The 12402-nt window shown below is 39.4% G+C and overlaps 1 protein-coding gene and 1 long non-coding RNA gene across 11 annotated transcripts in view; both read left to right on the top strand.

Annotated features, from left to right (window-relative positions):
• Positions 1 to 12402, top strand: part of LOC135494436 (uncharacterized) — a 411711-nt gene that overhangs the window by 343256 nt on the left and 56053 nt on the right. The window lies entirely within an intron of this gene.
• On the top strand, positions 4651 to 6963 carry LOC135494962 (uncharacterized). Its single transcript, XR_010448496.1, has 3 exons — positions 4651 to 5364; positions 5665 to 5730; positions 6142 to 6963. It is a non-coding gene; the product is annotated as an uncharacterized LOC135494962 (long non-coding RNA).

Here is a 12402-nt window from a genome sequence, read left to right as displayed (position 1 = left end):
GACAAGTGTTGCAAGACTCTCATCTCACTAGTACTGGCTTGTCCATAGCGAGTATTTTGATAATGCCGTTACCAGTCGTTGCATTCTCAGTTCCAACGATTTTCCAAGCAACAGATTTTGCATATTAAGGGCTTTTTGTGTTTGTAGTCTGCCTGATGACCTTTTATTACCATTACCCTTGTTTGATGCTTGTATTATTAAGCAATTCAGTGTGATTTCCCCAAATCAAGCTGATAGTGCCTGGATGCAATAAGCAGCAGGTGAAAAGTACAACATAAGCCGCTTTCTGGTCATCAACCTGGCTAAGCTCCTTTTTGGCTCAGCAGCTATCATTTCTAGACTAATGTACCAGACATGCTGACAGGAACATTGGCATATGGGAAAATCCTCGTCTTGGTATCATTTTTGTGAAGATATACGCTTTTTAGCTCAGAGGGATTATATGTTTCTCAGCGTGGTTGATGGAAATGTATCATGTAGACCCGCTGTTTGAGTTTTGGGTAGGTTGTTTAGGCCTAGCATTCTTTAATTCTTGAAGCTAAGTTTTTCAGATGTTTTCACGGAGAATATACACCCTGAGAAGAAAATCTGTCATGCCTTATACCATTGTGCTACATGTAATATGTAACATGATAGCTAACATCTTGTGACTGAACAGCTGGTTTCACCCATTGTGTCATGTATTTTGCCAGGCAATGTTTTTTTCGGTGTGTTGTCATCTTTTTACGTCACACAATATGCCTCAATGCAAAGTTAGCATTTCCTCCGGTTCTCGTATGTTTATTTTTTCTGTTGTTATCCGAGTGAACATGGATGATTTTGTCAGCTTGTATGCTGAAGAAACAACAAGCTATCGGCTAAATCTTTTTTACACGATATGATATGTGTGCTTTCACGCCCACCTTGATATCTTCTCTATACCCACTTTGTGATGGACAGCGCACCGCAGACAAGAGATTCATTTCGCTGTGAAAACCAAAAATAATATGTGTTTTGTGTTACGTAGCATAGAAGTAAATGGCCAGTAATAAATGGAGATTAAAGTACAGCTTGGATTCCTGCATGCAATAAATAGTTTTTCAAATTTCCATAGAATATTTTCATTGTCCATTGTAATTGTGATCGTGTTCGAAGAACATTTATAGCCATCACTTTTGTGAGGCATCAGAATGGTAGCTTAGAAATTCCTTTGTTATTTCAAATTGAATAGGTTGCTGCAGAGTAATTTCCCATTTGCAAAGAATCTTAAACTTGCTGCAGTCATTGTTTGAGAATCCATAAACTATTTACACTACTATCCAAACTCAGGTCTTCGGCACTCTTGTTGTCGAACTCTGCAATCACGCCAACGAAATTCCTTTGTTGTTATATTTTGAAAAATTGTGACTGATTTCATATCACATTTCCATGTTTGAGAACATTTCTGTAAGGTATGAGTTATTTTTGATAAATATCCCATAGAATATTTTCATTGAGTCCATTGACTCGAGTTGGATCACGTTCAAAGCACACTACCTTACTTTGATGTCCGTCTCCAAATATGGCAAAAATTTATTGATATCATATCTTACAAAGGAGGGGATCGGAACATTGGGATAAGGTGTTAATATCGTATCATATGAGGCCTGCAGTTGGATCTAAATGTATATTAGTGCAACAACCATGTGCTTCTCTATTTGTAAGAATGGTCGGCATTAAAGCTACATATTGTACAGTTACGATAGCAGAGGTATACATGTACATCAGTTTGATATTTCATATCTTGGAGCACTAAGCTCAGAAATATTCATTGATTATTATGCATAACTTCATCGAAGATATATCCAGTTTAGAGATATGGCATTCTGTTCTTATATTGGTCAGGCTTATTCTTAAACTTCTGAGCTCCGTTTGATGTCCGCCTTAACCTGAGAATTCTGAAATAGTAAGCTGCGATACCAATGGTTTTGTTTCCTGTTCTTGTTCTAGTGTTCTTTGAAGGCGGATCCTTAGTAAAAGCGTTGAAGTGATTAGATCAAACTGTTGTATCATGTGTTACTGGGATGTAGCTTTCATCTTTTTGTCAGCTCGGTGATCTGAAAAATCTTCTAACTATCGTGTGATCTTTAGCTGAGGATTTAACTTTCTTTATGTGTCTGCTTGGTTGTTGCTGACAGTTTTGGTTAAGAAAGATCATATTTTTGTCTTATCCATCAATTCCCCTACGTCGTGTAGGTCACAATGACAATAACTCATCCGAAATTGCTTTCCCTTGTAAGCTAGAATATGAGTTGGTTAAAGATGTTTGAGTGCAGGGGCCCGATCATTTCATTCCCTTCCCAATGAAAAACCATATATTTGTTGCTCTTTTCACAGCGACAATCTTCTCTATTCAACAACCACGATTTTTTATGAAGAGGAAGCATTAGGGTTTTTAACTTGGTGATTTTCAAAGCTTGACTTGTTTTCCCAAAGCCCCTTATCGCTTCCTCTCTTCTTTTATGAAGTATAGACGCATCATGTCACAAGAAAAGCAAAGTAATTCAATTGTCATCATAAAAAGGATGACTAAGTTGAGATTTAAACTTAGCAACTTCCCCCGTTTGTGTTTTCTTTCAGAGACAAAATGCAGGTATTAATTCCCTTTCTTTTCATGGGGTGTTACCATTTAACGATATGTAATTGTCTCATAATAAAAACAAGTTTTAACTCAGTATAACAACCTTACTTGTATTGTGTTCCCAAAGCTAATCTGAATGTGACAATTCCCTGTAGTGTTACTGGTACTTTCTCGAGCGTTGAAAGCCATCCTGAAAGCTTACATAGTCTTTTTTGACAAAACAAAAGTTCAGGTTAGATAGATCGATATTCCTCTACTGTCTTTTAAAGCTCAGCTAAAAACGTGAATAGACATGGTAGACGATTTTTGGGGGACTTTAGACAAATGGTTAATCACACAGAAGAAATGTCACAAAAATGTCTTTTAGTACCCAGCAGTAGTAAATATAGGGAAAATGTATATGATACGAGTAGATTAACAGAAAGGTGATGTTTCTGACATTTTGGCATCAAAGTGGCGTCTCTGACATCAACAAGCTTAACCCGTATATGCTCTGATGTAAGACCTGTTCCATTACTGTGACTTGATACTATAATGTAGTGTAGTGTAATGCTTTCTCTCTTTATTTAGTAGTGTCTCAAAAATTCACTCTGACACAACGGCAAATTTTTGTTGACGCTATATATTTTTCAATTTTTGCTGACATTTAGACATAAAATTTTCAGGAATTTTCTACAGAACCTTGGTTTGATGAAATAATCTGGCGAATTGTAAGTCGTCACACTTTCAATTAGTAAAGAAAGATGAGTGACAATTTACACATTCACAGTCAGGTTTTAAATCATAGGATAGCACTAATCTGTCCCTGAATTTACCAAAATCTCAAAACTTTGTTCTGAATTTTTGCCACCCACACAATAAATGATTTAAATAAGTTCTGGTTCATCCGATTTATGAGGATGACAAAGAAATCCCTTAATCTTTATCGAATCTACGGATTAGTTAACTTACATTTGCAGAAGTTGGATTTTAAAGCATTACCATTTTTGTTTCTGATTTTAAAAGAAGTTTACCAAAATCCTTCTGGTGAAACATACTAAGTGATATTCAAACCCCATTAAAAAGAAAGCTTAAACGATTTGCCAAAGACAGGATATTTTCTTTCAGCTATTAGGTTTAAGCTGACATGCATGCATAAAAACCCTAACGGCCAAGTTAGAAAACACTAACGCCCGTCCGCAATTTTTTAAATGACCGGTCAGGCATGTTTCGTATGCCCTCAGATATGTTAGACTACCAGGAGGCCGCAGTGGCGCTACCGTGTTCACCAACAGACCACTGGACGCAAGGGCCCAACGCGCCGCGTAGCGGCAAAAAAGCGAAGCTGGCGAAACATTTATAACGGGTCACCGTCACTTATTATTGGACTTATAGCGCATTTACGGGGTTGCAACTATTTTGCTTTATAGTGTCACCAGGAAAGAAAAGCATGCGACCTAACGCCGATCTATTTGTATAAAGTGATAATTGGAAGGTATATAGTAGGAAATATCAATAAAATAATCATTCCATGTCGTCTTTTGAGGGCATTTTTGATTGTAAAAAATATATGTGTACGTCACCGTAGTCTCTGCAATGATAATTTTATCAGAGCAGTCTCGCGCAAGTAGAAGTTCTTTACCTATTACTTCTTCACTTATTAGTCTCAACGTCTGGCGCAAAGCCAGACGTTTTCCATTACGATTTCACTACGATGTTTGACAAGAAGGAGCAGTGCGCGAGATATGCTAATGAGCAGACTTCCCTCGCTTGAGTTTCTGAAGAATGTTCCATATCGCGCTAAGCTCATCACTACTGATTATGACAGGCGTTCAACGGTAGGTATCTGCTCCCCAACTTCTACCCTAATACGGTACAATAAGTTACCATTTGATGGGAATGGGACAATGCCCTCGCTGTGTATGGAGTCATAGGGATAAGAAGACAATATTCATTAGTGTTGGTACAAGTGATTTTGCCCAAAAAGCATGCGCATTCGAAAAACAAAATATGCAAGGTATCACGTACATCATGACCATGACGACGTGCAGAAAGTGCACTGGCCAGTGCATACCCTATGGCTATGTACTAGTAAACATGGTAGGCCTAAACATGAACAACATCATTATTCATCGGCAGTTCATTTTACTCCGAGCTTTTCCTGAAACATATAGCCATGATGATTACTGCAGATTAGGCCTACCATGTACCATGACCAATAACAGCACTAGATCATGTGGATGTCAACAAGTTCACATGAACCGTATAATCCCGCATAGCGCATGTGGGGCATGCGTCTAAACCAAAGCCCCAAAATCACTTGTTTTGGTCTATTTCAGTTTCACTTGTGTTTCCCCCGTCTCCCAGTCCATAATACATTTACAGTTTACAATCCCCGATCATGGCCCAACAAAAGGTCATCGGTTGACTAAAGGAACACAACTGTTCAATGGATTTATAGTTGAATGCGATCAAACTACGTCTTTTCAATCGTGGATTGTAAATTTAACCCCATGGGCCTAGGGAAGGCCCTATAACAATACTTTCGACACAGTTATTATCTCCGGTGCCTCCACCATGTTACACACAGTGCTCACTGCTGATTCTAAAATGCGCCACCTAGTCAAAACAGGACATATGTTCTTCTAGGAATAGATCTCTTTCCAATATTTCGTCATTCCACTATCGTCATCACCTCATCATACTTTCATTGACATTACAGGCACACATCCACAGAGCACTCTTCAAATCATCTACACAGTGGTTATCCAACTAGGATTATAAAGGTAATTTCTTAGCCCCGCACAGTGGGTTTCAGTCTTGATAAAGGGGCACTATTGCTAGCAGCTAGGTAGGCAAGATAAAGTTAGACGAAGTAGCCGATAGGGGTCTCTCACCCCTCAAAGTCGGTCACAACTATTCAAGCTTGTACAAGGAATACATGCAGCGCTGACTCTAACAAGACCCAATGGGAATGTCGCACAGTCATCTGTCAAAAACAAGACCTATGTTGCAGTATGATCTCTTGCCAATATTTAATAATTGCACTATCGTCATCACCTCATCATACTTCATTGACATTACAGGCACACATTGACATTGACCACTGTTGCAGTCAACGACACAGTCGCTATCCAAGTAGCATTATAGAGGTAATTATCATTATCATACCTCATTAGCATGTGAACCAATCACGTCGCGTCCTTTGCGATCACGGCAAAGCCTCATGGAATAATGTCTTTCACCGTTGAATAATTTTTCATATTCCATGCCTACAAGTACAACTTCAATTTCTTCATATTCCATGGCTAGAAGTTCAATACTAATATAATATCCAAGATAAAGTTACAAGAAGTAGTCAATAGGGGTCTCTCACCTCTCACTGTATGTCCACACTATTCACGCTTGTACGAGGAATACATTCAATGCTGAATCTAACAACACCCAGTGCCCTTACTCTGTATATTAGTCACTGGAAGATGGCCCATTTCACTCCTTGCTTCTACTTCGCCTATAGTCTCATTGCAAACGCCTCAGTTCTATGATATCACATTCACTTTCAGCTGTCATGCAACGCAACAACTGTGCTATCTGCCATCGCACATCAACGAAGAAGTGCAGCCGCCCACATTCCACCTCACGTCTGTCCGACCAGCTGCAATCCTCGAGGACGCCCCACTGTACCACGATTTCACTACGATGTTTGACAAGAAGGAGCAGTGCGCGAGATAGGCTAATGAGCAGACTTCCCTCGCTTGAGTTTCGGAAGAATGTTCCATATCGCGCTAAGCTGACCACTGCTGACCATGACAGGCGTGCATTGGACTGGTACAGGTTGGAACTTAACATTGAATATGCTGGTGGTGACGCTTTCTGATGAGAAGTTGGTCGTGACTGATGCAGTATCCTTGGACTTGTCCACAGCATCGTTCAATCATTGCTCTCTGAGCTGCCTTGATTCTGTACTTACCCAAATACTAAGACCAAATGCCTGTTGACTGTGCTTTAAGAGAGACTGGCGCCATGCCTAGAGATATGATTGACCCCTATTGGCAAATTTGTATGACTTTATCTTGCCTACCTAGCTGCTGCCTATAGTCTCCCTTTAACTGCGGAACACTTCAAAGTCGATAAAATGCCATGTTCCACCTTTTAATGTGTTCAGACCGCCATTTTCAAAATAATCAAGTCAGGACACTGCCTTCTAGTCTCATAATAAATTTTGCTTTCCTCAATAATAACATTTCTTCTTCTTCAATGCTTTCATCATTCCAAACTTCTCCTCCACTGACTTTTACAGGGGTACAGTCATGGCAATCAAAACCCAAATACTGAGACCAAATGCCTGTTGACTGTGCTTTAAGAGAGACTGGCGCCATGCCTAGTCTCTCTTAAAGCACAGTCAACAGACACCAACCCCCTCAGACTCAGAAACCACAAACGCCCAACCCTTCCTGCTACCTTAATACTTCTGGATGTGGAGCGTGGATGTATAGATGACCATTAGTTCATATATCTTACTCCAATGGGCCATTGCGACCATTCTTTGAAATCGAATGCCACCTCATTAGACAGTTCCTCAATACACGCATGGTTTTAATACTAGCAAAGCGGGAAATTGTTTTGCATCTTTAAAACTCAAAAAATAGCTGCGTGCTTCTATAATCATCAGAGGGTGCCATGTTCATCTCCTGATTATGTATCTTATGAATTCACTTTGCCAATATTGTAAAAGGGCAAATTTTAAAGGCCACTTTGAAACTGAAAATAATACAGATGGCACAAAAGACGCCATTCTGTCAAGCTTGTACATGTACGAGAAATGAAAAACTGAAAAATACGTTCATTTACGACACTCATTTATGACAAAGCCCTCATGGTATAGTGGGTTAGGCGGCAATGATCAAGTTGCGAGGGTTCCGAGTTCGACCCCGCTCGACGATTTTTTTTTCATTTTTTCTTTACAGTTTGTAAATCGCTTCAACACCTTTAATCATTCAATACCAGCATGTACTGTTCAGCAGTATGATCTTTGCAATGAATGTAATGCGTAAATTGCCCTAGAATTAAAGTTACATCAGGCAACCATCACAGCTGGGAGGTTCAAATTGTTTAAATGTGTCAATATGAAATGCTGCCTTCGACCAGGTCGGGTTTATTCAAGATGACCAATATTAATGCAGAATGTTACTTCGATGTGGTTGAAAAGCTCCCTTGGCAGTGTTTGGGGAAGCAAACCACTTCTGATATTGGTACAGCCAGATTCATGGCAGCCTTCACGAAAGTCAAGAATTTACTTGGTCAATCCGAACACTTTCCCCAAAGAAGGGCGGCGGCTCACCCTGACACTCACCAGCTATGTTTATAGAGATGAGTACAAAATCAAGACGTATCTGTGGAATTCAATCTAACACAGGCATTTGGTCATAACTACCTGTTGAAAGGTCTCGACTGAGTGGTTACTTCCTGCACTTGTGGCAGAAAGAGAGCTCTTAATCACGTTGATTTGTTTACAAATGGCAATCTGTGTCAGACATGTCAGAGTGCAAGAGCTGACTAAATATTTTAGCCAATTTGAAGTAGATTTCTGATCAATACTAAACGGTTGCTAACTTTGTTGTTCATAGAGCAAATGGCTGTCATTTTGTTGTTCTTTCTTACAAGTTTAGCCAAAATGTTAAGGCCTGAAACCACTACAGCTGGAAACCGTCACAGTTTTTAGCATCCCACTTCCACAGGCAGTTACAATTGCCAAGCCAAGACTCGTCATTGACATTGATCTATTACCTGTAAAAGAATCATTCAGTTTCCCACATTTGCTATGGTTTTATACCCTCAGGCTATATCTTGTTACATTGCTGTTGGAGTGCCTTCACGATACTCTTACTCATACTTTCAAGCTTTATTTGAAGCCGCCCATAAACTCATTTCAGGAGCAGTAAAACACATTTATTCCATAAGCGTGTGCAATAAAACTGCGATTACAGTCCCGAGGTTGTAAGGACCTCATAGCTTTCTGAGCTTCTTATGCAACCATCAAAGTCAGTGTTGGCGTATATTTGCCTAATACTACACTATACATATTCCTTTGAAATGCTAGTACATATTTCAACTCCAAGTGCCATTAGTATATTCTCACGAGTGGAGATCCTAGCTCATCATAGATGACCTTTCAAGTCATCATTATGATGAATGAGAAATGTAATGCCCTTTGTAGCTTTTTTCGAAAAAAATGCAAGCATCTCATAAAACATATTTGAAGTGGGTTGAAAGTTGTGATGAAGTTTGCTTTGCAGAAAGCCTCGTTCCTGCTTGTAGAAGCACCGTTTAGTAAAATGTGGGAAGCCAAGTAACAGTCAATTCTTTCAAAGCGTCCTGCTGAAGTCCTGTCAGATTTTGATATGCTTTCATTGTGAGATGATATCGACCTGACCTCGGCCTGCTTGTTCAAAACCAGTTTTATCACCTAAAATAATCTCAAATCTGAACCCAACTTGGCGTTATCTCCTTCAGATAAGTCCATTACATCAAGGCCAAGTTGAGTTAACTCCAGTGTTAGTGAGACAACACTTGTTTTAAACAACCGACCCCTGGACCATTTTGTAATTATAGAAGTTTAAATTTCTTGTAGTAATTGCAATAACCTTCCATGGAATAAAATTGAGGTACCAACATTTATTTGACACAATAAACACTTATATGCAAAAAAAAACACTTGAGATGATTTTGAATTTTAATTAAAAACTGAATGTTTGAGATTTTTGACACCCCTCTCCATATCATCTATAAAAAGTGCTGTATTCAAATAATAGCATCGGTGTCTTGATTGCCTTATCAACGTGCTGCCAGAACAATTGCTAGAGGAACTGACATTGATATGATAAATGTTCCATACTGGCAAATCAATAATCACCATCTCTCAACTTCCTGCCCCAACACAATACTGGTGGATTCCCACACAAACGCGGGTCAATATTCCAATCCCACCCCTGCTGGTATCAGTCACACACACATATGCTTTCACACCCGAACCCGTCACATTTTGCTGGCCTTTCATCTAGGGACTTCATATTGACATAAGCCTGACAAGTGATGGAGAAATCCTCTGGAGAGTACGAAATTGGCTCCGAATCTGACCTGGGGTGTCTGTGGGTTGTAGTCAATCGTTTCTTTTAATGAAATTGGCTCACGCTCCAGAGATCTTGAGCGGTCGGTGGCGGGGTTCAGAACGTGATGAATCGTGTTGACTGGATGCCTGTTGAATATTCTCACAGTTGATCGGCGTTTTCACGTCAGTGGCATATAGCTACACCCTCAACAAGTGGCTTACTCTAGTTTCACCATGAGGTGGATTAATTTCAAATACAAATCAAAACAAAACTCTTGCTGAAACACATGATTTCATGAACAGTGCACAACTTTGTGTTGCCAACGAATTTTCTGTCAAAATTGAACATTATGCTTGGCATCGAATGACCATGTGCAAGATAGCTAGCTTGAGTTGAATATTCAGAACCGGTGTAATGTTTTTGAGTGTTTCTATTTTTGAGTGTTTCCCCTCATTGTTTGGGAACGCTAAAAGATAGATTGACAAGTTTTTCTGTGTTTCCCCCTATTGAAAAGTCATGGTCTCTCTAGCTGCCTATTGTTTGGAAACACTGACACATGGGAAACAACCACAGATGTTACACCGGTCTTAGATAAGTGAAAGTAGAGCTTTTTATTATGGAGTTGATGTTGACATTATTGTATGATACCATTGGCCCCTAGTGGGCGTTTTCGTGTAATAAAAAGATTTGAATTTGAATTTTTGAATTTGGTTGCAACGTAAGATATTTTCCTCTTTCCATGAGCTTGTTTTAAAACTTATGATATTTTCACCTTTCTCTTTATAGGTAAGATTTCAAATCCTTGAAATAAGGTAGGAGGTTAGTAATGAGGTTAAATTGTAAATTTCGGCCAATCACATCAAATTTCTGATCAGCATCAGCCAATCAGATCAAGCTTCTGACCTGTCAGCCAGTTAGGTCATCCTGTGATACAAAATGATGGTGTGCCCACCAACATCTTGGATGTGCATGTTGAGGCGATATGGTATGTCGACCTATTGTCATAGGAGCCCTGGAATTCAGAGAGAGTCTGATTAAAAACATGTACAGCTGTCATTTGATGTTGAATGAATATCAGGACGTTCGATTCAGTTGCTTTGAGACGAAAAATTCAAAATTTGTCCCAAATAAAAAGCTTTGTTGCATTAACTTTTGTGTGATGAAAAATATAAACTACCTGACAGTCAGATGAAAATTTGGTGATGACTTTCACCTACTATAGGCAGCCGCACTGATATTTCTGGCACAACTTCTATTAAAACAGCTTATCAGGCTCAGACACTTTTTTTGGTACACACCCTTAATTCACTCTATCTCTTACTGCCTACCAAATGAAGCAATAAATGCAAGAATTCAGTTTCAAAAAAGCAGTTGAGATTTAAAACAAGGTAACGTGTAATAGCGATGAATAGACAACCCTGGCTAACGCCAGTTCCCTGATTCAATTGAAATATGTAAAAAATAGATGGGATACAGCCAGATGAAGTGTTATCTAATTACATGACGCATTACTGTTCTCGGAATGCCTGCAAGTCTTTTGGAGATCGATGTGTCGAAAAGCATCAACTGCTAGTACTGTACCATCAAGAATGTCAGAGCATACCAAAAAAATGTAGCTGTTTAATCCGATTGAAAATCTGATTAGAGCTATCAGCAGTCGACTCGTCACATACCGAGACCTAATACGGATCGTAACGAGCTAAACCAAGTCTAAATACCTGATGAAGTCCGTCACTGCGCTTGATGAAATTACCACCATACCAATTGCATTTCTTTTGGCTAATGACTACAAGTGGTAGTTTTGGCTCATTAGTCACTCGCCCTCAACCCCATGGCTTGCACGGATCATTCTAATTCGATATTCTCGCAATCTAATAGGGTTGCGTTCATGCTCGTTTTGGTTGAAATTGACCCATGAATATTGACAAGTCCCCAAATGACTTTGATAATCGAATCGTGCTAATGGTCAAGATACTGTTTCTGTTCCTAGTAAGTTTAATGTGGTCACTTGTACATTAACGTTAGGACTCGTGTCTCAAATGTGTTGGTGTGGCTGGTCAACCAACTTAAAATTATCAGCAGGATGAAATTCAGCCGACCTTGACCTAACTCCTTGTACATTTATGTACATTTATCACTGGACGTCTATATGAAATTCTGATCATTGTTATATGGAATGGTCTTCGTTCAATTCAGATTTGGAGAGACAAAAACAGTGTCCAGTGAATGCATTGAATGCATGTGTTTGCATTCCTTGCATATATGATGAAGATGTAACGCCTGTGCCAATCTACTGTATAACAAGATTTTGACCATGCATCTTCTTTCGTGATTTGGTGATGAATTCATACTGGTCAAAAATACTTGCACCATTCTACAGTCAGATGTACTGTAATAACGGTCTACTTAACCTGAAACTAAGACCACAATACGAACTGACCGATCCTCGGCCCACTGGGTAGATCGTTCCATCCCACCGAGGCGATAGAATTAATTTATCATTCCCTACAGATTACATAACCAGTGAAGCTGAATTTATCGAGAAGTTAATCTATTTTTCATGCAATGTGAGAGGGTTTTTTGTCACGCAATTTCCCCGAGGTAAATGTTGAGGTTATTTATGGTCAGTGTTTGGTTTGCTTGATGCTACACAATGCAATCTGCCTTAGCGGGACCTCTGTTGGCAGGACACTCTCCATATCAGGGACTTTGCAT

Source organism: Lineus longissimus, chromosome 10, assembly GCF_910592395.1.
Source record: "Lineus longissimus chromosome 10, tnLinLong1.2, whole genome shotgun sequence".
Taxonomy (NCBI): Eukaryota; Metazoa; Nemertea; class Pilidiophora; order Heteronemertea; family Lineidae; genus Lineus; species Lineus longissimus.
This window is presented reverse-complemented; position numbering and strand designations above follow the sequence as displayed.